Consider the following 26894-nt stretch of genomic DNA (forward strand, 5'->3'; position numbering starts at 1 on the left):
AAAGCTGCTGCGTCAGCGTTATTGTCTTCGAGCGTTAGGCACGAAGTGTATTGTCTCACTTGTTTGCTATTTGTGGTTTCTCTACTAACCGACGCTTTTTCCTAACAGAGCTGACAGTTCCTGTAAGAACATACGTAGATACTGATTTGAAGTTATGTGTTAGTGCTGTCTTTAAACCGCTAGATTTAGTGTGCTATTGAGAGACCATTTATAATTGTATTGTCACTGTCTGCCTAACCGCCTTTATTTCTTGACAGGCTTCCGCCATTGCTATCTTACTTGTTACTGTTATCTGGTTCTTGTTTTTTTAAGGCAGGGACCCTTCAAGACTCGCCCTTTCCGGCCTAGCTTGTCTAGGCTGGTCACTTCCCTTTCCCCTTTTCCCTTCCTTCGGGTCGTATCCCCTTTCCCTGAGTCGAGTGGGGGCCCTGGTGATCAGGAGATAGCTCACCCAGCAAGTCTAAGTCTAACCATTTCACCTTGTTGTGATGCACCCTAAAGATATGTAGGTTACTCTCTTATGCCAAGGCCCCAGTCAGCCAGATAACAGCTGATCCCTATAGTGTTGTCACATGCCCATAACCCTATCTGAGAACCCATACAGATTAGCAAAATGCCTCAAACATTCAAAAGAAAACAGAAGCCCTTAAATACCCCTAAGCGTACAGTGGTGGATCATTTCAGCAACCCTCTCCCCAGATCTCAAGCTGCCTCAGATGAGGAACTTACAGATGCTAGTAGCTCAGCTGAGACCACCAGTGAATCGGCCTTAGCCCGGTCTGTGGGGCGTTCACTGCGTGCTGACAAGGAGGTTAATAACAATCTTATGGACTCTATCACTACGCTCCTGGCCTCACACCATGACTCTCTAACTAAAAAATTTGAAAAGAGCCATGCGGACTTGAAACGTGACATAGCCTCCATAGGTGAGCGTACTGACATAATTGAGCGCAAACAGGAGGACCTGATGATTGATCATTCAAACTTGCTTGGGTACTCTCAATGCTTAGCTGAGCAAATTTCAGACCTTGAAGTCAAATTGGCGGACTTAGAAGATCGTACCCGACGCAATAATATCCGGGTGAAGGGTATCCCTGAGACGATCTCCCCACAAGACCTAGAGAAATACCTCAGAGAAATGTTCACCGAGATCTTAGGCCCAGAAGACGGTCAAGAAAGGTTGATAGATCGGGCACATAGAGCACTGAGACCCAGATCCAGCGATGGTGATAAGCCACGTGACGTCATAGCCCGCCTGCACTATTACACCTTCAGAGACAAACTCCTTCGAGCTCTTGCGGGGGGAAGATCCCTTCCCGGTCAATATTCAGAGGTACAGATCTACCAAGATCTCTCACCACATACCCTTCAATTACGACGTCACTATCAACCCTACACCAAGCTAATGAGAGACAAAGCCATCAAATATCGGTGGGGGTTCCCCGTCAAGCTGCATATCACCAAAGAAGGCCATCAATACACAGTCTCCTCTCCGCAACAAGCCAGAGAACTCATGCAAAAATGGGACCTCCTGCCGCCGGACCCGCCTGAATCTCAGCAGCCTAAAGACCCAGACAGGGGATTGAGGGCATCTGCCCCAGCGTGGCGACCTCTCCCTCAAAGAGCGGGAAACTCCCAGAAGAAACCTCCACAGCGCGCAGAAAACCGCACGCCCCCAGACAGTGCCTCCACTGGTCCAGGCGCAACATGATCCCACCTAGCTCAATATTGTTCACCAATCACAGGGCTATGAAGCTCCCTGTTCCCCCTTAGGGTTCTAGATGTTCCATAAGGGATCAGCTTCCATTACGGTCCTCTTAAGGATCTAACATGGATGTTCTCATTTCCTACCGTTTTATGGTTCTCCTTAAATCCTTCTTCTCTCTGCTTAGTATATGTTTTCTTCTTAGCGCAGAGGAATATGCAGGAGTTGATGTGTTTTAGCATTGTTATTGTTAGTAACTACTGTTTGTTTATATTTTACAAAGTTAAGAAACCTGTTTATAGAATGGATATGCATCTTGCTGTAACTACCTCTCCTGTGGTACCCAAGTCCCATCGTTCTTAGGTAATGTTTCATTGAAATGTTTTACAGTGTGTAACCTGAGGCCAGTTCTCATGATATAAATAAATGTTACCGGTTAATAGGCTGGTGAGCTAAGAGTTGTAAGATAAAAATTGATTAACTAGCTTATTTGCTAAATATTGTTGTCTGCTCCACCAGATATCTAATAGTTTAAGGTATCACTTAAATTTCACTAGATGTATTTAACCTTGCTGAAACGTGATAATGCTTATGTATGTTAAGCTGTGTACCTGTCAAGACTTCTCTACCAAGTAACATATAGGTGATGATACGCAGGACACCAACTGGAGAACCCTCCCCTTAATGGGCACTTGACACATGACACAGAATGACTGACTGGGGCCAGGCTCCACATGCTGGCCTCCCCCCCTCCTTGACAGTTGTGATCTCTTACATTTCCCTGTAGGAGCACTCATAGCGATAGTGTAACTTACACATCGATAAATAACCTGACAGTTTTCATTCATCCTATATAGTTACCTGAGAGCGGTCAGATTCACTCCTGCCTTCTTCACTCCACTCCTCCCCTTCTCGGCCCCCTAGGCAAGCACCCCTCACCTACCCCGCTTTGTCCTACTAGCGATATTAAACCCTTACAACTTATGGCGCCCCTAACTGTAGCTACCCTCAATGCCCAGGGCTTGAACTCTCCCACTAAACGTAGCCTTCTCTCTAACTGCCTTAACTCCCACAAACTACATATTGTGTTTCTCCAGGAGACCCATTGGGACACCAAATCTAAGCCATTCCGCAACCCATTGCACTACCCTGTTTGCGAAACAGCTTCCTTTTCAGAGAAAAAGAGAGGGGTAGCAATCCTGATCCACAGAGACATCTCCTGTACTATAGAATATGTAGACCGTGACCCTGAGGGTAGATATGTGATCCTAATTTGCACATTGAATGGAATCCTTTACACCCTAGCCTCCATCTACACCCCAAACACCAAACAGATCCCATTCCTGAGACACTTCCTAGGGAGACTAGGGGAAGTTAAAAGGGGACACCTATTGATAGGGGGAGACCTCAATCTGGTTTGGGACCCTACTTTAGATAAAAAAACTCCAAAAGCTTGCCCCTCTGACCGAAACCTTAATACCCAGTCCAACGCGCTGCGCAAACTCATGTACCAACATGGCCTCTATGATATCTGGCGCTGTCTTGCACCGTCTGAAAGGGATTATTCCCATTTCTCCAAACCACATAACTCCTACTCCAGGATTGACTACCTCCTGTGTGACTCCTGGACTTTAGATCAATTCTGCGCCCCACGAATAAGACCATGCACCTGGTCGGATCATGACCTTGTCTGCGTGGGGTGTACCAATCTGCACCTTCCGGATTGTAGACCCTCCTGGAAGTTATCTGATCATTTCCTGGCTGAGGGGGAAATCCCACAACTAGTGGAGACAATCTCAGACTTTCTGAGACACAATGATACGGGCGACACGAGCCAGGGAACCCTGTGGGCTACACTTAAAGCCTACCTCAGAGGTCACTTTATTAAAAAAAGTGCACTACAAAAAACTAAAAATAAAGCTTCCCTCGCTAAACTATATGCGGAACTGAGACAATCTGAATTGACTAACAAACATACCCCCAACCCCACCTTGGGCGTCCGAGTCGGTGCCATCAGAGATGAAATTGCCAGGAGAGAGCAATTACGAGTTCAGGCAAACCTACTTCGACTCCGGCAGGTCTATTACTACAAAGGCAATAAGGCCGATAGGTTGCTGGCTCGTAAACTCAGAGATCGAGCGGTTCAAGCTAGAATCCCCGCAATCTCTACGAAGACAGGTGTAGTTCGCTCGCCAAAGAGTATAGGGAAGGCGTTTGCCGACTACTATACTGCCCTATATACCCTTAACAACGACCCCTCCGGGGTCGAAACCCGCAGAAAGGCTGCCCAACTGTTTTTGGCACGGTTAGACCTCCCTACTCTGGGAGACAACTTGGCGGAAGACTTAACTGCCCCAATCACTTTGGAAGAGGTCAAAACAGCCATTCTGACCTTAAAGCCGCATAAGGCTCCAGGTCCGGATGGATACACGGGCCTCTTCTACCGTACCTTTGCCCACCTACTGTCGCCTATTTTGCTTCGTCTTTTCGATGAGGTCGGTAGGGAAGGAGCATTTCTCCCCGAATTCTTGGAAGCCACTATCTTGACTATACCCAAGGAGGGGAAGGACCTGACGCTCTGCGAGAGCTATCGGCCCATCTCTCTTATTAACGTGGACGTGAAAATCTATGCTAAAGTCCTCGCGACTAGGCTCGGAAAGCACCTGCCCTCCCTGGTCCATTTGGACCAGGTGGGATTTGTGCAAGGGAGGCAAGGTACAGATAACACTCGTAGACTACTGAACATATTCACGGAAACAGCTGATATGGGGCTACCTCTCCTCACCCTGTCTATGGACGCGGAAAAAGCGTTTGACAGGGTGGGGTGGGATTATATGTTTTGCACCTTAGAACGCTTTGGGATTCCTGAGTCGTTCCGTACAGCTATAGCCGCCCTATATGCTTCCCCGACGGCTGTGATTAAAGGTATGGGTTTCTGTTCTCCAAAAATTGAGATCAGAAATGGAACCAGGCAGGGGTGCCCCTTGTCTCCGCTCCTTTTCGCATTGGTTATGGAGCCTCTCGCGGAGGCCATTAGAGGAAACCCTAGGGTTCAGGGCCTTCAGATACATGACACGCTACAGAAATTGGCACTTTTTGCCGATGATCTCACTCTCTTCCTCACCAACCCAGTGGAGTCACTTCCCTACCTTTTTGAGGTTATTGACGTTTTTAGTGACATTTCGAATTACAAGGTCAATGTGACCAAAACAGAGGCCTACATGATTCACATCGAGCAATCGGACCAAAGATACCTCAAGCGACACTATTCGTTCAGGTGGTCAACAGATGGGATCAGACATCTGGGGGTCTTCCTGTCTCATGACAGGAACAAGGTGTTGCAGGCGAACTACTCTGTCCTCCTGCGGGAAACCGAGGCGAGACTGAAATCTAAAAAATATGAGGAAATCTCCTGGATGGGCAGAATTGCCGCTCTAAAGATGATGATCCCCCCCAAATTATCCTATTTTATGCGCTGTATCCTCATCTCAGTCCCGGAAAGAATTCTACGAGGCTTCCAAACAGCATTCAATGCCTATGTTTGGGACAATAAGCGGCAGAGAGTGGCCGCGGCCACGCTTCAGGCCCCTGTAGACAGAGGTGGGCTGGGGCTACCCAATGTTAAATTATACCATCAAGCGGCTATGATCTCGCACGTCTCGGCGTGGGGACCTGCCCTGCCCCCTACCAGATGGAGGGAGCTGGAACAAGCATCACTCCCCGCTTATGTCGACCTCTCGGATCTGTTGTGGGTTCCGCCTCACTTGGCTGCGCAGATACCGATCTCCAATCATCTCATCAAAGACTGTCAAGCAGTTTGGTTCCGCCTCAGACACCACCAATTGATAGCCCCACATCCCTCACCCATACATCCTGTTGTCTCACTCCTTCAGGGGCTCCCAAATATTCGGCTCGCCCCCTGGAAGGCCCTGGAGATCACCTCTCTGAGTGATTTCTACCGGGGTGAGAATCTCCTCTTGCCTCAAGATATGACCGCTAAATTTGACATTCCTGACACCCTGAAATTTGACTTTATGAGGCTGAGATCCTTGATGAAGTCCTGGGGATTCCTGGTTGAAAAAATCAGGGCTCCAACTATCTGGGAGATGAGATGGAAGGCAAACCTCCAACTGTGCAAACCTCTTACGGCACACTACCGATCCCTCTTGGGGCCTCCCACTCTGGTGAAAACCAGACATATGGCATCCTGGGAAGCAGAATTGAGACTCGCCTTTACGGAGCTCGACTGGACTAAAGCAATAAAACTGACTAAATCTGCACTGCATTGCGCTACAATGTATGAACTCTACTTCAAGATTATAACCAGATGGCATCTGGTCCCGACCAAACTTCAGACCCTGTATCCTGAGCATTCTCCATTATGTTGGAGAGAGTGTGGAGAGACAGGCACTCCGCTCCATGTGTGGTGGTCATGTAGCAAGCTCCGACCACTTTGGTCGAAAGCCAGTGAGGTCTGTAAGGCCTTGGAACTCCCGACCCCAGACACTCCGAGCCTAGCTCTCTTACATCTGGGAGTTAAAAAACTGCCAAAGCACAAAAGATATTTCTTAATCTATCTATTGACATCAGTCAAGATGCTAATCGCCAGGAATTGGAAGAAACAACAGCCTCCAAGATGGCAGGCAGTTGTTGACTACTTGCAATACGTAAAGACAATGGAAGACTATGTCTTCCGGACCAGGAATCAATCAGATGTCTTTTCCCTAGTCTGGGTTCCATGGGAGACCTATCTAAAGCCGACAGCATGATGCTCCCTCCCTTATCAGTTCTAATGTCCCACTAGTGGCTGTCTCATCTGCCTCCCTAGAAGAGGCGCCACACTATGTCAGGCCGGAGGTACTCCTCACTGCTCTTCCCCTCCCCCCCCCTCCTTTTTCTCCCCCTTCTGATGCCCCTACTCCCTCCCCAGCACTCTTCTCCCCCCTCCTAAGAGAGGCAGGTATCTATCCCTATCTGTTTTGCTCTCAAGCACGCGTACTATGTAAGTCTTGCATTCTACTCCCCCTAACTGCCAGGTTCAATATGTATGGCTTCCATGGCCATATGATACCCACAATGCTAAAAAAGAAGCTACATTTTTCCCTATGACAGACCAGTACACAACACCTATAAAATCCAAATACACAACTGACGTATGACCAACCTTTGAGCTAGAACATTGAGCTGTGTAAAACGATTTTCTTTGAATGCCATTATTACCTTTGAACGTTTGATTGTATTTGTTGACTAATATGTCATATGTAACTGTTCTGTTTTGTGGTTCTGTACCAATTACATCAATAAAAATTTATTTAACAAAAAAAAAAAATACATCACAAGATTCAACTGAGGTGCCGAACATAGGCTCACAGCTGTTACAATTAAAGTGAACTTTGGTCAGTGTAAAATAACAATAGAAGAAAAACACTCTAAAGTAGACACAGCTGTACAAATCAGCCAAGGAGCCGGCCTGGGCTCGCCAACATTGCAAAGCAGAATATACATGCACAAAATTGCACTTGAATAGTCATCTATTCCAAAATTCAAGTCTGTTGATACCTCTAAAATATTGCTTCTTAAAAACAGTTGTTATCATGCTTAATCAGATCTATTCTGGAAACTTTAATAGTGCAAAAAATATAGCAACAATTTATATGATTCGCTAAGAATCTGTTAAGAACATTATGATTAGATGTGTAGTTATCTCCAATGATAGACATGGTTATATAAATAAGCTCACGGGTTAGCAGAGACTCGCGGCTGTTACATAGTGAAATATGAACATACATATAAATTGAAAATTAAAAGTAAAAATTATAAATTGAATAGACATCAATTCTGAACCTAAAAAAACTCCTGAATTTTTTTTTTTTTCAATAAACGGGGATGTCTGATCACTCTAAACCTATTTTGTAATGCTAATGGCTGTAATATAAAATAAATTACCAGTTGATACTTCTCTATGGGTCTTTTAAGACATCTTGTATTGCTAGTGACTCTGAATGGTGCATAGTGGATGAACGATTTGTGAGGACTTAGTAATGTGGTGTGATAAATGAGTATATGTGCCACAATATAGTTTTAGATATAGGTGTATGCATCAAAAATGATTATTTATATATTCTTAAAAGAATGCCAGCCCGGGGGCCCCTAATGCGCCCTTTAGGTAACTTTATGTTACGATGTAATAGCTATGCATGTATATCATAATCTAACAAAATATGACTTTTGATATGAATGTGTGAATTTTGATACGTTTTGGCATATGATCTTAAAGAGATATTAGCTTCTAAATCCTAATGAATTATATTATCAGATGTTGTAAACTCTGACAATGTTTTCCTGTGCATATTTTATTTGCTTCTTTGTTTCGATGCCTGCATAATTATTACTCTGTTGATGTGTAATAAGACCTTGAATAAAGTCTGTTAAAACTTTTTAATATATTAGAAAAAGGATATAACATGGGTTGAGCCCATTGGTTATTACATATATTATCTTTTGGTGTTTGAATTAGGTTTTAATATCAAATATCAAAATAGTGATCTTTTTTATGCCTAATGTGTTAATGTCAATAATGGGATAGCTATAGTACAGTTGGTGGGTATCTGACCCTCGTATTTTTGTATGTCCATACAAAAACAATATCACGCTATGTGGCGCCCTCTCTATCTCTTTTTCTAACAGCATTATCCCCGCTCTCTGGGAACAAGAGGAGCCGCCTTTACAAAGAACCGACCAACAAGACTATCCTAAACGGACTTTAACCATTTCGGCTTTTTGGCTATCAGCTGAGTAAGACACACTTGACAAAGATCAAAGTAATACTTGTTAAAACTTTTCCAATTACTTTTTTGCCCACAACAGCGTGCCTTCGTATCCCCCTCTGGGATACCACATAGCAATGATGCCCTGTCTATGCTATGAGTATATTATTCTACAGGTTTTAGGGTGTACTATACCCAACATATTATCCTAATTAGGAGGTTCACACTCCACCCAGTCTAATATTTAGATATCCAGCCAATGTAACTTTAGAGTCTATTACATACACTAACATATATTATTATACAAAGCAAGAGAGCCTTGAAAAGTTACATATTGTTTTCACTGTGTAGCCTATTTATGTTCTGGCTATTTAGTTTAGGGAGTGCTATAACTGCTTTCTATCTTTCTAAATTCCTATAATGCTTGTGGTTTTTTTAGCAATGTATAGTTGGCCGTATTACAAAGCACAGAGTGGTATACTAGGACTCACATTGCAATTCAAGCTAGTAGTATTGATCTCTAGACCTACTTAGGTACCTTCACATGACAGTGAGATGCAAGTGTAACCTTAATTACATGGAGAAGGTAAACCTTACCTATGGTTACTGTATCATACACCTGTATATGTATATAACTGTTTATTCTACCTAGATCAGTTTTAACACCAGCTCATCCAAATATTTTGTTCGGCTCGCCTAAGGTAGGACTGATTAATAGTATAGAAACTACTCACTCACGGATGTCTAGACTCTTGTAGTCATAACTATCTAAGGTACATACATATGAGAAAGCCCTATTTTATACATTAGCTCCCCTAATTCTATTTACTAATACATCTTAACGGTGCAAGTATATCCCTAATGATACCGCAAAGGTAAATATTAACTATACATGCTATCCAGCTGACCCTATAGTGTTCGGCTTCATCTTATATAGGCATGAACCACTAATTACTAAATATATAATATGTTCCCCGAGTATTTATACTGTGGTAGAAACCAAAACTTGTCTCATTTATCTACCGCTACTCATGGCGTGGACAGGAGATATCTTTACTTGTATTGAACTTGAAAGCTCAGAGGCCCAAAAGTATTTACGCTGAATTCCCCTTCCCCAAAAAAACATAAAGCCAACCCCCACCTGGCCTTAATCTTACTTGAATAGATAACCTAATCTATATTCTTTACGGCACTGTGGGGACCATTTTTATTTTAACTCTCTTTATGATATTATATTACAAAACAGAAGTCTCATTATAGATAGCCCAAATTCTTTACCAGCACTCTAGATACATGGATTCATAATATCCCTTCTACATGTTCTCTTTGCCTAGTTGACCTCATTGCTCTTCCATCTCTCCAGCCAAATATGGCCTCATTACTTTGATAATAACCGCCTATGCATACCACTCTTTATTCTCACAAATGTATTGTAAATAGGCATAACATGTATTAGTGGATTCGGTAATATCTCTGTAATACTACTGTATACCTCCTTATCTGTTATTGTTTTGGGACGTATCTCTTATGTTACACTTGTTTATGGCTTCAATAAAAATTATTTAAAAAAAAAAAGAAATGTTGTTAAATGCATTTAAAACTGTGTTTTGTTTTTTTAAATAAAGACCAGTCCAGGAAACACCCTTTTAAAGGCCTGATGGAATTCATGTTACTTGTGGCCAAAAGTGAAATTTAAAACTCACTGTAGCATTGTCCTGTTCACAAGACAATCGGCTAGATTACGAGTTGTGCGTTAGGGTTAAAAAGCAGCGTTGGCCAGTCCCAACGCTGCTTTTTACCGCCCGTTGGTATTACGAGTCTTGCAGGTACAGGTGTACCGCTCACTTTTTTGGCCAGACTCGGAAATACTGCAAATCCACTTACGTCAATTGCGTATACTCTTTTTTCAATGGGACTTGCATAGCGCCGGTATTACGAGTCTGACCAAAAGTGAGCGGTAGACCCTCTCCTGTCAAGCCTGGTACCGCATTTTAAAGTCAGTAGTTAAGAGTTTTACACTACAACGCCGTAGCATAAAACTCTTAACTAAAGTGCTAAAAAGTACACTAACACCCATAAACTACCTATTAACCCCTAAACCGAGGCCCTCCCACATCACAAACACTAAAATAACATTTTTAACCCCTAATCTGCCGAGCCGGACATCGCCGCCACTATCTTCAAGACATGCGACGCGGAGCATCCTCTTCATCCGGAGTCTTCTTCAATAATGACGGTTCCTTTAAGTGACATCATCCAAGATGGCGTCCCTTCAATTCCGATTGGCTGATAGAATTCTATCAGCCAATCGGAATTAAGGTAGGAAAAATCCTATTGGCTGATGCAATCAGCCAATAGGATTGAGCTTGCATTCTATTGGCTGATTGGAAAAGCCAAAAGAATGTGAGCTCAATCCTATTGGCTGATTGGATCAATAGGATTGAACTTCAATCCTATTGGCTGATTGCATCAGCCAATAGGATTTGTCCTACCTTTATTCCGATTGACTGATAGAATTCTATCAGCCAATCGGAATTGAAGGGACGCCATCTTGGATGACGTCACTTAAAGGAACCGTCATTGTTGAAGAAGACTCCGGATGAAGAGGATGCTCCGTGTCAGATGTCTTGAAGATGGACCCGCTCCGCGCCGGATGGATGAAGATAGAAGATGCTGTCTGAATGAAGACTTCTGCCCGTCTGGAGGACCACTTCTGCCCGGTTGGATGAAGACTTCTGCCCGTCTGGAGGACCACTTCTGCCCGGTTGGGTGAAGACGTCTCACGGTAGGGTGATCTTCAAGGGGTTAGTGTTAGGTTTTTTTAAGGGGGGATTGGGTGGGTTTTAGAGTAGGGTTGGTTGTGTGGGTGGTGGGTTTTAATGTTGGGGGGGAATTGTACTTTTTTTTTTACAGGTAAAAGAGCTGATTACTTTGGGGCAATGCCCCGCAAAAGGCCCTTTTAAGGGCTATTTGTAATTTAGTGTAGGGTAGGGCTTTTTTTTATTTTGGGGGGCTTTTTTATTTTGTTAGGGGGATTAGAGTAGGTGTAATTAGTTTAAAAATCTTGTAATTATTTTATTATTTTCTGTAAGTTAGTGTTTTTTTTCGTACTTTAGATCATTTTATTTAATTATAATTAATTGTATTTAATTTAGTTAATTTATTTAATTATAGTGTAGTGTTAGGTGTAATTGTAACTTAGGTTAGGTTTTATTTTACAGGTAAATTTGTCTTTATTTTATCTAGGTAGTTATTAAATAGTTAATAACTATTTAATAACTATTGTACCTAGTTAAAATAAATACAAAGTTGTCTGTAAAATAAAAATAAACCCTAAGCTAGCTACAATGTAACTATTAGTTATATTGTAGCTACCTTAGGGTTTATTTTATAGGTAAGTATTTAGTTTTAAATAGGAATTATTTATTTAATTGTAGTAATTTTATTTAGATTTATTGTAATTATATTTAAGTTAGGGGGGTTAGGGTTAGGGTTAGACTTAGGTTTAGGGGTTAATAACTTTATTATAGTGGTGGCGACGTTGTGGGCGGCAGATTAGGGTTAATAAATGTAGTTAGGTTGCGGCGACATTGGGGGCGGCAGATTATGGTTTAATAAATATAATGTAGGGTTCGGCTATGTTGGGGGCAGCAGATTAGGGGTTCATAACTGTAATGTAGGTGGCGGCGGTGTCCGGAGCAGCAGATTAGGGGTTAATAACATAATGCAGGTGTCAGCGATGTCGGGGACGGCAGATTAGGGGTTAATAAGTGTAAGATTAGGGGTGTTTAGACTCGGGGTTCATGCTAGGGTGTTAGGTGTAGACATAAAATGTGTTTCCCCATAGGAATCAATGGGGCTGCGTTAGCAGTTTTACGCTGCTTTTTTGCCGGTGTTAGGGTTTTTTTTACCCGGCTCTCCCCCATTGATTCCTATGGGGAAATTGTGCACGAGCACGTTTTAGCAGCTCACCACTAATGTAAGCAGCGCTGGTATTGAGGTGAGATGTGGAGCTAAATTTTGCTCTTCGCTCACTTTTTTGCAGTTAACGCTGGGTTTCTAAAAACCTGTAATACCAGCGCTGTCTGTAAGTGAGCGGTGAGCATAAACTGCTCGTTAGCCCCGCACAGCTTCTAACGCAAAACTCGTAATCTAGGTGAATGTCAGGATGACTACAATATGCACTCCAGATTTCCAGTAATACAGTAGTAATAATAAATGCACATTGTAATGGGTTTTTTTTATTAAGCAATTCCAATCCATCAGCAGAGCCACTGTTTGAATAAGTACCTCTAAAATTAAACATACCATCTAGTTAAAACACAAAAAATAAAATGATTATAAAAAAGCATATTGCAGGATTTTAAGGGAATTTTGAAGGGATTTTGACAGATCACTGAAGGTATACTATTTAGCTATTTTATTCATATTGATAGTGACTGTCCAAATTGCAATTAGCAATTTCATATCATTTCATATCATTTTGAGAAATGTTTTTAAGGACACAGCTTTCAGTTTGCTCAATTGTTTTATGACGGAAAAATTCCGTCATATGTCCTTAAGAGGTTAAAATGTCCAAACATTCCACTGCAGTAATAAACATTCTGATAATCAGATTTAATTTGGATTATTATAACCTATGGTGACTAAATAATCTTGATTTTATTAAAGACAGGAGGCGAATATTTTGCATCAAATCTTTACTGAAACCAAACAGCAGCAAAGAAAACATACAAAGAAAAAAAATAATAATATAGTAACAAGACTGCACCAATCAGCACACACCTGCCTAATAAACTGTAATGAACAAGTCCAGCACTTCCTCTTTTCTTTGACCATAAGACAGCGGAACCAATCAATAAGTAAACAAACTCCAATGAATATCCATAATAGACCAAAATGGAACAGCGACTTCCAGGAACGGAAAACCAACAGATGACATGGTCCGTAGATAAATGAGGGAAAGAAATCCACAGAGTCACTGAAAGAGAAAAAACAAAAAGTAACAACTAATCCCAGAAAAAGAAAATCAACAGCAATAACATAATTTAGATGAAATTTCCAGAAAATAAAATCTTTATTAACACATCATGGGAGGGGACAGAAGGGGGGGGGGATATTTGCCTCCTATCTTTAATAAAATCAAGATTCTTTAGTCACCATAGGCTATAATAATCCAAATTTTATGACAAGACAGGAGGCTTCATATTTTGCATTTTTAAAGCACCTACAGAAGAACTTCAAAACAAAATACAGATGGCCCTCGGTTTGCACCGGTTCAATTTGCGCCGTTTCAGAATAACACCCTTTTTCAGTCATGTGACTGCTATTGAAAAGCACTGAGTAGCAGAGTGCAATGATTAAAATAAGGACAGGCCAGTAGGTGGAGCTGTCTGCTTGTGTTACAGCAAAGATATGCAAGCTTAACAGGTCTGAAATGAATCAGTGTACACAGACCACAGACCTGAGCTATGGATAATGGAGCAGCTCTCAAAGGAATAAGATCTAGCAGCCATGAGGGAAACTTTACATCTTCCTGCCCAGCTGCTTAAAGGTCAGGGTGCCTAAAAAATCAGTCCATTCTGGAATGCATAGAATATCTGCAGACCGGATATTAGCTAACAGTCGGCTAGATTACGAGTTGTGCTTTATGCGTGAAAAAGCCTCCTAACGCTGCTTTTTCCCTACCGCTGGTATTACAAGTTTCCGTAACGCCACAAAAATATCCATCTCCGCTCAAATCATTAACGTAAACCCAGACCCAGTAGTTAATCATATACCGCTAACAAAAATATCCACAAATCACTTCAAAAACATTACACAAAGTACACTTACACTCATACAAACACTACACAATATTTATTTTTTAGATTTTACATTTTCATGTCAAAACAGAACGGATCAAAGTTACGAGATCTCGGGTGTTTGAAAAAAAAACCACACAAATCCATTTTCAATTGACTTACATAGACAGACGGGAACATACACTCATTTAGCTACATCTAACTACAAATATTATCACATACATACACTAATCGATACATACAAACAATATACAGCACATTACCTACACAAAACAGATTTTTATTAGGAAATAAACACGATTTAGCTACTTTTTCACACAAGAACATGACGTCACTCACTTTACGCTCAAAACAAGTGTTGGATTTTATTTCTCAACAAAATTTTCTCCTCCATTGACTTCTATGGGGAAGACGTGCTCGTGCATGCGACAGGCAGATTTACCTAACGCACGCAAAATGCGTAGACAAGAAAACTCGTAATACCAGCGTTAAAATTGTGAAACTAACTCATTCATTCTTGCGTTAGTCCCGCTATGACAAATAGATCAAGAATTTACTATTTCCCTATGGAGTTATTATTATTATTATTATTCTTTATTTATAAAGCGCCAACAGATTCCGCAGCGCTGTTCATAGGTAACAAAGATAAAAGGACAGTACAATATGAGACACCAGTCAAAATTTAACAAACAAATACAGGAGGAATTGGGAGCCCTGTTCCCGTGGGAACTTACAATCTATCGCCTAGATTTAGAGTTCTGCGTTAGTCGTCAAAACCAGCGTTAAGGGCTCCTAACGCTGGTTTTGGGCTACCGCTGGTATTTAGAGTCAGTCAGGAAAGGGTCTAACACTCACTTTCCAGCCACAACTTTTCCATACCGCAGATCCCCCTACACCAATTGCATATCCTATCTTTTCAATGGGATCTTTCTAACGCCGGTATTTAGAGTCTTGGCTGAAGTGAGCGTTAGAAATCTAACGACAAGACTCCAGCCGCAGCAAAAAGCCAGGAGTTAAGAGCTTTCTGGGCTAACGCCGGTTCATAAAGCTCTTAACTACTGTGCTCTAAAGTACACTAACACCCATAAACTACCTATGCACCCCTAAACCGAAGTCCCCCACATCGCCGCCACTCTATTAAATTTATTTAACCCCTAATCTGCCGACCGCACACCGCCGCCACCTACATTATCCCTATGTACCCCTAATCTGCTGCCCCTAACATCGCCCACACCTACATAATATTTATTAACCCCTAATCTGCCCCCCCAACGTCGCCGCTACCTACCTACAATTATTAACCCCTAATCTGCCGACCGGACCTCACCGCTACTCTAATAAATGTATTAACCCCTAAAGCTAAGTCTAAACCTAACGCTAACACCCCCCTAAGTTAAATATAATTTTTATCTAACGAAATAAAATAAATCTTATTAACTAAAGTATTCCTATTTAAAGCTAAATACTTACCTGTAAAATAAACCCTAATATAGCTACAATATAAATAATAATTATATTCTAGCTATTTTAGGATTAATATTTATTTTACAGGCAACTTTGTATTTATTTTAACCAGGTACAATAGCTATTAAATAGTTATTAACTATTTAATAACTACCTAGCTAAAAGAAATACAAAATTACCAGTAAAATGAATCCTAACCTAAGTTACAATTAAACCTAACACTACACTATCAATAAATTAAATACAAATACCTACAAATAAATACACTAACTAAAGTACAAAAAATAAAAAAAGAACTAAGTTACAAAAAATAAAAAAATAATTTACAAACATTATAAAAAATATTACAACAATTTTAAGCTAATTACACCTACTCTAAGCACCCTAATAAAATAACAAAGCCCCCCAAAATAAAAAAATGCCCTACCCTATTCTACAATAAAAATTGTAAAGCTCTTTTACCTTACCAGCCCTTAAAAGGGCCCTTTGCGGGGCATGCCCCAAAGAATTCTGCTCTTTTGCCTGAAAAAAAAACATACAATACCCCCCCCAACATTACAACCCACCACCCACATACCCCTAATCTAACCCAAACCCCCCTTAAATAAACCTAACACTAAGCCCCTGAAGATCTTCCTACCTTGTCTTCACCATGCCGGGTATCACCGATCCGTCCAGAAGAGGGTCCGAAGTCTTCATCCTATCCGGGCGATGTCTTCATCCAAGCGGGGGCTGAAGAGGTCCATCATCCGGCTGAAGTCTTCATCCAAGCGGGGGCTGAAGCGGTCCATCATCCGGCTGAAGTCTTCTATCAAGCAGCATCTTCAATTTTCTTTCTTCCGGCTCCATCTTCATCCCGCCGACGCGGAACATCCTTCCTCCTCTTGGTTCAGCCAATCGGATTGAACTTGAATCTGATTGGCTGATTCAATCAGCCAATCAGATTTTTCCTACCTTAATTCCGATTGGCTGATAGAATCCTATCAGCCAATCGGAATTCGACGGACGCCATCTTGGATGACGTCATTTAAAGGAACCTCATTAGTCGGGAAGTCGTTGTGCCGGATGGATGTTCCGCGTCGGAGGAGCGAAGAAAGAAGTTTGAAGATGCCGCTTGATTGAAGACATAGCCCGGATGGAAGACTTCTGCTCTGCCGCTTGATTGAAGACATCGCCCGGATGGAAGACTTCTTCTTTGCCGCTTGATTGAAGACATCGCCCGGATGGAAGACTTATTCTCTGCCGCTTGATTGAAGACATCGCCCGGATCGGATGAAGAGTTCGGCCCGGCTGGGTGAAGACAAGGAAGGGAGATCTTCAGGGGGGTAGTGTTAGGTTTATTTAAGGGGGGTTTGGGTTAGAGTAGGGGTATGTGGGTTGTGGGTTGTAATGTTGGGGGTGGTATTGTGTTTTTTTTTACAGGCAAAAGAGCTGATTTCTTTGGGGCATGCCCCGCAAAAAGCCCTTTTAAGGGATGGTAAGGTAATAGAGCTGTTAACTTTTTTAATTTAATTAGGGTAGGGAAATTTTTTTATTTTGGGGGGCTTTGTTATTTTATTAGGGGGCTTAGAATAGGTGTAATTAGCTTAAAATTCTTGTAATCTTTTTTTATTTTTTGTAATTTAGTGTTTGTTTTTGTAATTTAGTTTAGTTTATTTAATTGTATTTTAGTTTAGATATTTGTAGTTTATTTAATTTATTGATAGTGTAGGTGTATTTGTAACTTAGGTTAGGATTTATTTTACAGGTAAACTGGTAATTATTTTAACTAGGTAGCTATTAAATAGTTATTAACTATTTAATAGCTATTGTACCTAGTTAAAATAAATACCAAGTTACCTGTAAAATAAATATAAACCCTAAAATAGCTACAATGTAATTATTAATTACATTGTAGCTATCTTAGGGTTTATTTTATAGGTAAGTATTTAGATTTAAATAGGAATATTTTAATTAATAATATTAATTAGATTTATTTTAATAAGAATTTAGTTAGGGATGTTAGAGTTAGATAGGGTTATTATACTTAATATATATATAATATAATAACGATATTAACTATATTAACCCTAATATAATTAGGGTTAATATAGTTAATATATATAATATAATAACTATATTAACTATATTAACCCTAATATAATTAGGGTTAATATAGTTAATATAGCTGGCGGTGGTGTAGGGGGATTAAATTAGGGGTTAATACATTTAATATAGCTAGCGGCGGTGTAGGGGGATTAGATTAGGAGTTAATCTATTTAATATAGTTGGCGGCGGTGTAGGGGGATTAGATTAGGGGGTAATACATTTATTATAGGTGGCGGCGGTGTAGGGGGATTTAGATTAGATGCAAAAGAGCTGATTACTTTGTGACAATGCCCCGCAAAAAGCCCTTTTAAGGGCTGGTAAGGTAATAGAGCTGTTAACTTTTTTAATTTAGATTAGGGTAGGGACATTTTTTTATTTTGGGGGGCTTTGTTATTTTATTAGGGGGCTTAGAATAGGTGTAATTAGCTTAAAATTCTTGTAATCTTTTTTAATTTTTTGTAATTTAGTGTTTGTTTTTTTTGTAATTTAGTTTAGTTTATTTAATTGTATTTTAGTTTAGATATTTGTAGTTTATTTAATTTATTGATAGTGTAGGTGTATTTGTAACTTAGGTTAGGCTTTATTTTACAGGTTAACTGGTAATTATTTTAACTAGGTAGCTATTAAATAGTTATTAACTATTTAATAGCTATTGTACCTAGTTAAAATAAATACCAAGTTACCTGTAAAATAAATATAAACCCTAAAATAGCTACAATGTAATTATTAATTACATTGTAGCTATCTTAGGGTTTATTTTATAGGTAAGTATTTAGATTTAAATAGGAATATTTTCATTAATAATATTAATATTAATTAGATTTATTTTAATAAGAATTTAGTTAGGGATGTTAGAGTTAGATAGGGTTATTATACTTAATATATATATATAATAACGATATTAACTATATTAACCCTAATATAATTAGGGTTAATATAGTTAATATATATAATCTAATAACTATATTAACTATATTAACCCTAATATAATTAGGGTTAATATAGTTAATATATATAATATAATAACTATATTAACCCTAATATAATTAGAGTTAATATAGTTAATATAGCTGGCAGTGGTGTAGGGGGATTAGATTAGGGGTTAATACATTTAATATAGCTGGCGGCGGTGTAAGGAGCTCACATTAGGGGGTAGTTTAATGTAGCTGGCGGCGGAGTAGGAGCTCACATTAGGGGATATGTAATGTAGGTGGCGACGGTGTAGGGGGATCACATTAGGGGGTTATACTTTTAATGTAGGTGGCGGCGGGGTCCGGGAGCGGCGGTTTAAGGGTTAAATACTTTATTAGGGATTGCGGCGAGGGATCGCGGTTGACAGGTAGATAGACATTGCGCATGCGTTAGGTGTTAGGTTTCATTTTGCAGGTAGTTTAGGGAGTTACGGGGCTCCAATAGACAGCGTAAGGCTTGCTATACCTGCAATTTGTGTCGAGGTGAAAATGGAGTAAGATTTCTCCATTTTCGCCACGTAAGTCCTTACGCTGTATATTGGATACCAAACTGCACGGGTTTGGTATACCTGTCTATGGCCCAAAAAACTACGGGCGAAGGCAGAAATATACGAGCGTAACTTCTAGGTTACGCTGTATATAGGATACCAAACCCGCGCAAATTTTGGCGTCACCGGCTTCTGCGGGGGACGCTGTATATCGGATCGGGCCCCAGGTATATTAAATCTGCGTCACACATATCTGCATAACAGTCCCATGAGTTACAAATAAGTCTACATGAAAAATGTAGTAACAGCACCCCCAGGAGGTATGTGTATGGAAGTTACTAAGATATAAAACATTAAGGAACGGCCACTCAGAGTTCATCACACAAACATAACTTGAGTCAGTATGGTCTCACAGACATGATAACAAAATTACAATATTTTATCCAATCAGATGTACAGATACCATGTCCCATGGTGCATCTCATGTTTACTTCACCATATAAAAGTCCATTACACGTTGCCATTTTTGTCAGTTCTCTAATGCCTGCTGGTATATTGTTTATTATATATAATTAATATATCATATATACAACTCGGCAGGCATGACATCTCCCAGGTTCTCACGGGCGAAGAGTGCAGCACTGGTCAACGCCGTCGAGGACTTCTATCCGCAGCTGTTTGGGAACAAGAAGAAGTCGACGAAGCAGAGTATTAGGAAGGCCCTCTGGGGGTCTATCACCAATGATGTTAAGTTGGTGTGTGGCATCCAGAGAACCCCGGATCAAATCATGCGGAGGTTCAGGGATATGAGGTTGGGGCTAAGCCATAAAGTAGACCAAATAAGGGAGTGGGTACAAGCCCGTCGGAGGGATGGAAAGTAGGATCCACCCCCACGGAAACTGTACCTGCAACCTTATGAGGTTACTTTATGCGCCCTCCTCAATCTCCGGGTCCCCCGCAGATTTAGATCTGCTCGCTCCTCGACTTCTTCTTCTTCTCTCCCAGCTGCTGGATCTGAAAGTCCTGACCCGGAGGCCAGTGCCGCTGCTTCTCTGTCCGTTGGCCTGGGAGAAGAAAATCTAGAGGCTGAACCAGGTAAATATCAGACTTCATATAATATATTAATATTTGAGTATATATTTAATCAATGTGTATATAGTCATATATTCAACCTATATAGCTCTCACAACACACGCTACATATGATGTTTAGATATCTGAATTTAGAATCGTCACACATGAAATAGGAATGATGTTTCTTGCGCTCTCCAGAATATGCGTCACAGAGCGAAAATGGTATTGCGCATCCGTGAAATCCCTATCATCCGCCATTTCATACATTGACTATCAAATCATACCACAGTTCTAAATATTAATTGTTATCATTCAATATTAACAAATATACAATTGGAATCTCGTAATACACCCATTTGCAAATATATTTGAAGTCTTTAGAAATTATACTCATTACACTACTATATACAAATCAATTCTGAATCACAGATGCGCAATTCCGCTTTGAATCATTGCGCAATGATCACGAAAGATAGAATTGCGCACACACGTGAACATGTGTTTGCTGTAACAGTGGCATTGCTTAAGACATGTTGGTCAAATCACGGATGCGCAATTCCGTTTTGAATCATTGCGCAATGATAGAATTGCGCACACACGTGAACATGTGTTTGCTGTAACAGTGGCATAACTTTAGACTTGTTGTTAAAATGTATACGTTAATTAGTATATATGTGAAGAATACAGTATCCTTATTTACAATATCCTACATTATAAAAGCTAAACTAGCAAGATCAAAATAAAAATTGAACAATCTCTATCAATTGATGACAATGCAAGAAGACACAAAATGACTTAAAGCGACAGTCAACAACATAAAAGATAGAAAATAAGAATACATGATCTCTTTATTTATACATTAATTTAGGAAACAATGAACTTACGTGAATATAAATATAATTTTAGTTTGTCATTTGTCAATTAGAATATAAAAATCTGATTGTTCATGTCCATGCCTGATTTGTATTAATGATATCCAATCCTGATTGAATATTTTACAGATATGGATGTTGTTGCTGGAACCTCGAGCCCGTGTTTGTCACAGCATAGTATGTCTCATTTAAAATTTACCTTTGTCTTACAAACTTGGATATAACATTACATAATCCATTCACATTGATCTATATTTATATGGATACTCTAATTCTCTTTTCTTGTTATTTTCAAAGAAGAATCACGAATCAGAGTTGGGATTCCATTGTATTACAAATCTCAATTTATGAGTATTTGAAGATATTCATTAAATTCTTGATATCTTCATTTTAATGTAATCTTAGGGTCATGCCCATTTTATATTCTGCCCCTGGGTAGTGCTTGACATTTTTTGGCTACATTTAGACAACATCAACACATTTTTACATATGTGCAGATTAGAGAAATATACATCTCATATGCTTTGATAATTTATTCTTATCATTAAAGGGACATGAAAACCAACATTTAACTTTTATGATTTAGACACGTGATTTTCAAAAACCTTATAAAACTTTCAAAGACAAACTAGAAACCAAAAATTATATTTAAAACTTTTTTTAAATCACAGGCTGGATTTGAATCATGTAAATTAATACAATTACACATTTGGAGTTTCATGTCCCTTTAAGAGCAAAGGATAATTAAAGAATCATGATGATATCCTTAAATTACATATTTGATTGTAATTGCATGCTCCATCCCATTCATTACATCAACATATGGACTAGACAATTCATTAACAGTGACATTGTCAAATAAAGATATTTTAATATTTAATATTAAAGGGACACTGAACACTAAATTTCTCTTTTGTGATTCAGATAGAGCATTTAATATTAATAAACTGTCTCATTTACTCCTATAATCAAATTTTCTCCATTCTCTTCGTATCTTTATTTGAAATGCAAGAATGTAAGTTTAGATGCCGGTCCATTTTTGTGGAACAACCTGGGTTGTTCTTGCTGATTGGTATATACATTCACCCACTAATAAACAAGTGCTTTTCATGGTTCTGAAACCAAATATTGATTAGCTGCCTTATTTTTCAAAGAAAGAAAGCAAGAGAACGCGGACAAATTGATAATAGGAGTAAATTAGAAATATGCTTAAAATTGCATGCTCTATCTGAATCACAAAATTAAAGATTTGGGTTCAGTGTCCCTTTAATAAGAAAGATCTTCATTAATCCTTACACTGTTTTGATGAAACAATATTGATATCTATATCACATATTCCCTCTTGGACTTCCTTTATATATATAAGCATACTCTAACAGCACCATGATGACTTATTGTTACAAATAACTTCTGTTTTGCGTTGTGATAAATATGTGTTGTGTCCTAAAACAGATTACTGTACATTGCACAAATGCATTGATGTGCCACATGGCTTAGGTTCAATTTGTCACCAGTTGTTATTCCAAGTGTTGTGTGTTTGTATTATTTTCATAACATGGATCAATACTTATATTTATATATGCCATAGAATCATATGTGAAGAATTGGCTGTCTAATATAGTAAGAAATCAAACATATGTGAAAGACATAATTTTCTTTACAATCACCTTGATTAACTCATAAATTTATGGTTCATATTAGTGCTCTATTCTTCACATTTCTAAGTATATTATTTGTTAGATTCTCAACCAATGTGATTTAGTGATGTCCAAACTGTGTTCACTAATATATTTTAATATTATTAATAGAGGTAGTTGTTGTGGCGAGCATAGAGGGATCCAGCAGCAATGGTGACCTGCCTTTGCAGGATAATGGTAAGTCCATTGACTCATTCATATGTCATTGAAGGTATATTTTTATTAAATATTATGATCATGATTCTGATTAAGCATTCCATTTGAATAAAACATATAATTTACTCCTCTGATTATATTTTTATTTTTTTATTTTTTAAGATTAAGATCTCAAAGCTTCTTAGTCTACACCTTTGTGCTTCAGAACATGGCTAGCATATGTTTATTTTTAGTATAAATTTAGACAAGAATCATCAAGTGATACACACATGAGAACTCTTAAATGTTCCATGTACTTAGCTTTTAAGCATATTTTAAAAATACAGACACTAAAATGTAATTATTACTCATCGATAATTACAAATATAATTTCATTTGTATGCTCCATCAAAATGATGTAATTCCTAACTTTGGATCAGTATCTCTTTAATGCAACATTGATGTGTGTCCTTGAGCAACAGTAACATATGTTAGCATATAGGATTTTAACGTGTACACAACATGTTATGTTTTACAGAGATTGATGTAACATGTGAGATGGAGGAGGAAGTGGCTCCCTTGGAGCCTCATGGTATGTCAAATATATCTAATATGTATCGAACATGTATTATTGTTTAAAATCATTCTCTTGAAGAAAAAGAAAGTCTACCGCTTTGGCACTTTAAAATGTATTATTCCGTTATTTTTCCAATACACTACTGCCCCCCTTTCTATATCATGCAGCATGAACATATGTTTGTATTTTTCTTAAATTTATGTATCATTTGTCATTAATGACATCATGAAGTCACATGCATATTCCATGCAAAACCACAATAATCAGCTTCTGATTGTCCAGTCATTGCTATTCATCTGAGTGCCTAGATGCAGATCATATCCTTATGTCATCATTGTTTATAAATTGTAAACCACTTCTAAGTATACATAAAATATAATCATGTTTAAAATCCTTGTTTTAATTTCATGATGTATGAGATGTAAATATATTTAAAATATATTTATGTGTAGACTGTCCATTTCAATCCAACAAACATTAATATTCCACAAAATTAAAGCATGCATTGATGAATGTGTCTTTTACATTAGGATTAAATGTATGTCATCCCAATATTAATAGAGAGATTCACAACATTAATCTGAAATTTGAATCAAATAGAGAAGATTATATTAGTAATCAATAATATGAATGGTAGTATCTACTGTGTATATATTCTGAAGAGTAATTGATTGAAGCATCAAGCTTAAAATGAGACCATTAAAGATTACAAAGGCAATCACCAAAATATATATGTAAATGACAATTATCCTAACAATTGTGACGGTATAATCTAGATTTTATTAAAGAGACAGAGACAAGTATTTTGCAATAACTTTTCATTTACTGAACAGACAGCAATTAAAAGCATTGAAAATTTTGAATAAATAATACAGAAAAATTCAACCAATGAAATCACAGAACAGGTTATGCAACCAGATAACAGCCAATAAGATAACATCCAAAGGTATAAGAGGTAACAGTCCAAACAGCTAATCCTCTTTTAACTTTGCTGCAAATAACAAAAAGAAAGTAGGAACAAAAAAGAAACAAAACTCAGATACACAGGCAAATATACAAAACAGTATAGTGATGAGAACAGAAAACTTGATTGACAGAAGTTGATTCCACAGATGATAAGAAACGTCTTGTAGTGTAGAAGAATTCTGTGATAGTGCATAAGCTACCAAAGCTTGATTATTGTTGGAATCCTGGATTTGAAGAATTCTGGGCTGAAAAAGATAAAATATGTAAATAATAATAACATAATATAAAATACACCCACAAATAACTGGGAGGGAAAAATGTATTTAATATAATTAAATATATATAAAATAAGGGAGGGAAAATACTCGTCTCTGTCTCTTTAATAAAATCTAGATTATACCGTCACAATTGTTAGGATAATCGTCATTTTATTACAAGGACAGAGACTCCTATTTTGCAAGTTTAAAGCAAAATGATTATGATAAAAGACTATGTTGAATGGTAGAAATCGGTTTAAAATAAAACTGACGGAATACCGAATCAGAGGACCAATCTGCTGCATTAAGAATTTCTTGTAATGAAGCAGATTTGATAAAAGCTTTAGAAGCAGAAGCTCCTCTAACTGAATGAGCCGAAAATTTGTCTTCTATACCTGCTAAAGACATAATCCACTTAACCCACCTACTTATGGTGGTAGTAGAAACAGAGAGATGAGGAGAAACAAAAGAAATAAGTAGTTGAGAGGAGGAAGAAGATAATCTGAAAGATAAAGTTCTGGATTCATACTCTTTCAGGCAAGAAACCACACATAATTTAGGATAGTCAAAAAAGTAGGGATAAAAGATAGAGGAGGATAAAGATTTAGTTCTTCGAGATAAAGAAAAAACTACACCCTGAGGAGTGAACATCTTGGAATTATAATCTATAGCTCTAACATCAGAAACTCTTTTACATGAGAGTAAACATAATAAAGTAGCTAATTTACAAGTTAATTGCTTGAGAGAAAGGTCTTTATTGAGAGGCCAATTATTAAATAGATTAATTAATAAATCCACATCCCAAAAATAAGAATGTTTAGGAACAGGAGGCTTCTTGACTCTTATGGCCTTAAGAAGCTTTTTGACTGAAGACAACTGTCCAATAGGAATATTAGCTATAGGATAATGCCCAACTGATATTGCAGATCGATCAATATTAATAGACCTATATGCAAGACCTGTTTTAAATAGAGAGGTCAAATAGTTAATTACTTCATTCACAGGAGCTGAAAAGGGATCCAAATTTCTGCTACTGCACCAATCAGACCATCTGATCCATGCATATCTGTATAATTTCTTGGTACCTGGTGCCCAAGAATCTCTGAGTAGCGATTTAGCTTCTTCCGAAAGACCTTCGAATGACCAGGAACCCCTGAAATCATCCAAGCAATCAGATGAAGGGATCCTTGAACAACAAGGTTGTGAGGTTGTCCTGTCGGGTCCAACAAAAGATCTTGCTGTAGAGGAAGAAGGAGAGGAGGAAGGTAGGACATCTCTAGAAGACCTGGAAACCAGGATTGGGCTGACCACCATGGAGTTACGAGAAGAATTGAAATAAGATTTCTCCTGACAAACGATATTGTCCGAGGAATCATTGAAAAAGGAGGGAATGCATAAGCTCCCTTCTCTGGCCATTCCTGAAGAAAAGCATCCGTCGCTAGAGCAAAGGGGTCTGGCCTCCAACTGTAATATGGAGTTAGTTGATGATTCAATCGGGAGGCAAAGAGATCTATTGAAAAAGGACCTCTGTGGTAAAACAGAATCTGAAAAATTTTGGAATTCAGTTTCCAATCGCTGGAGTCCTGAAGATGACGAGAACCCCAATCTGCCATGATGTTGTTTTGACCTGGAATATATTCTGCTTGAATATAAATGTTGTGATCTAAACAAGAATGGATAAAATCTGAAGTTAGGTCCGACAATATTTTTGATGTAGTACCTCCTAAACGGTTGAGGTACCTGACAGGTGAAATATTGTCCATCTTGAGTAAGACAGAAATAGGGCGATCTGAATGAATAAAGCTCTTGACAGCAAAGAAACTGCTAAAGGTTCTAGACAATTTATTTGAAGATTCTTTTCTTCTGAAGTTCATTTTCCACCAGTGATGGAAGAACCCAATCTGGCTCCCCAACCCGAATTGCTGGCATCTGATTCCAAAATTATCTCGGGAGAACAACCAAAAATTGCTCTCCCATTCCAAGCCTCTAAATTGGTTAACCACCATAATAACTCTGATCTTGCTTCTTCG

Source organism: Bombina bombina, chromosome 5 (genome assembly GCF_027579735.1).
Source record: "Bombina bombina isolate aBomBom1 chromosome 5, aBomBom1.pri, whole genome shotgun sequence".
Classification (NCBI taxonomy): Eukaryota; Metazoa; Chordata; class Amphibia; order Anura; family Bombinatoridae; genus Bombina; species Bombina bombina.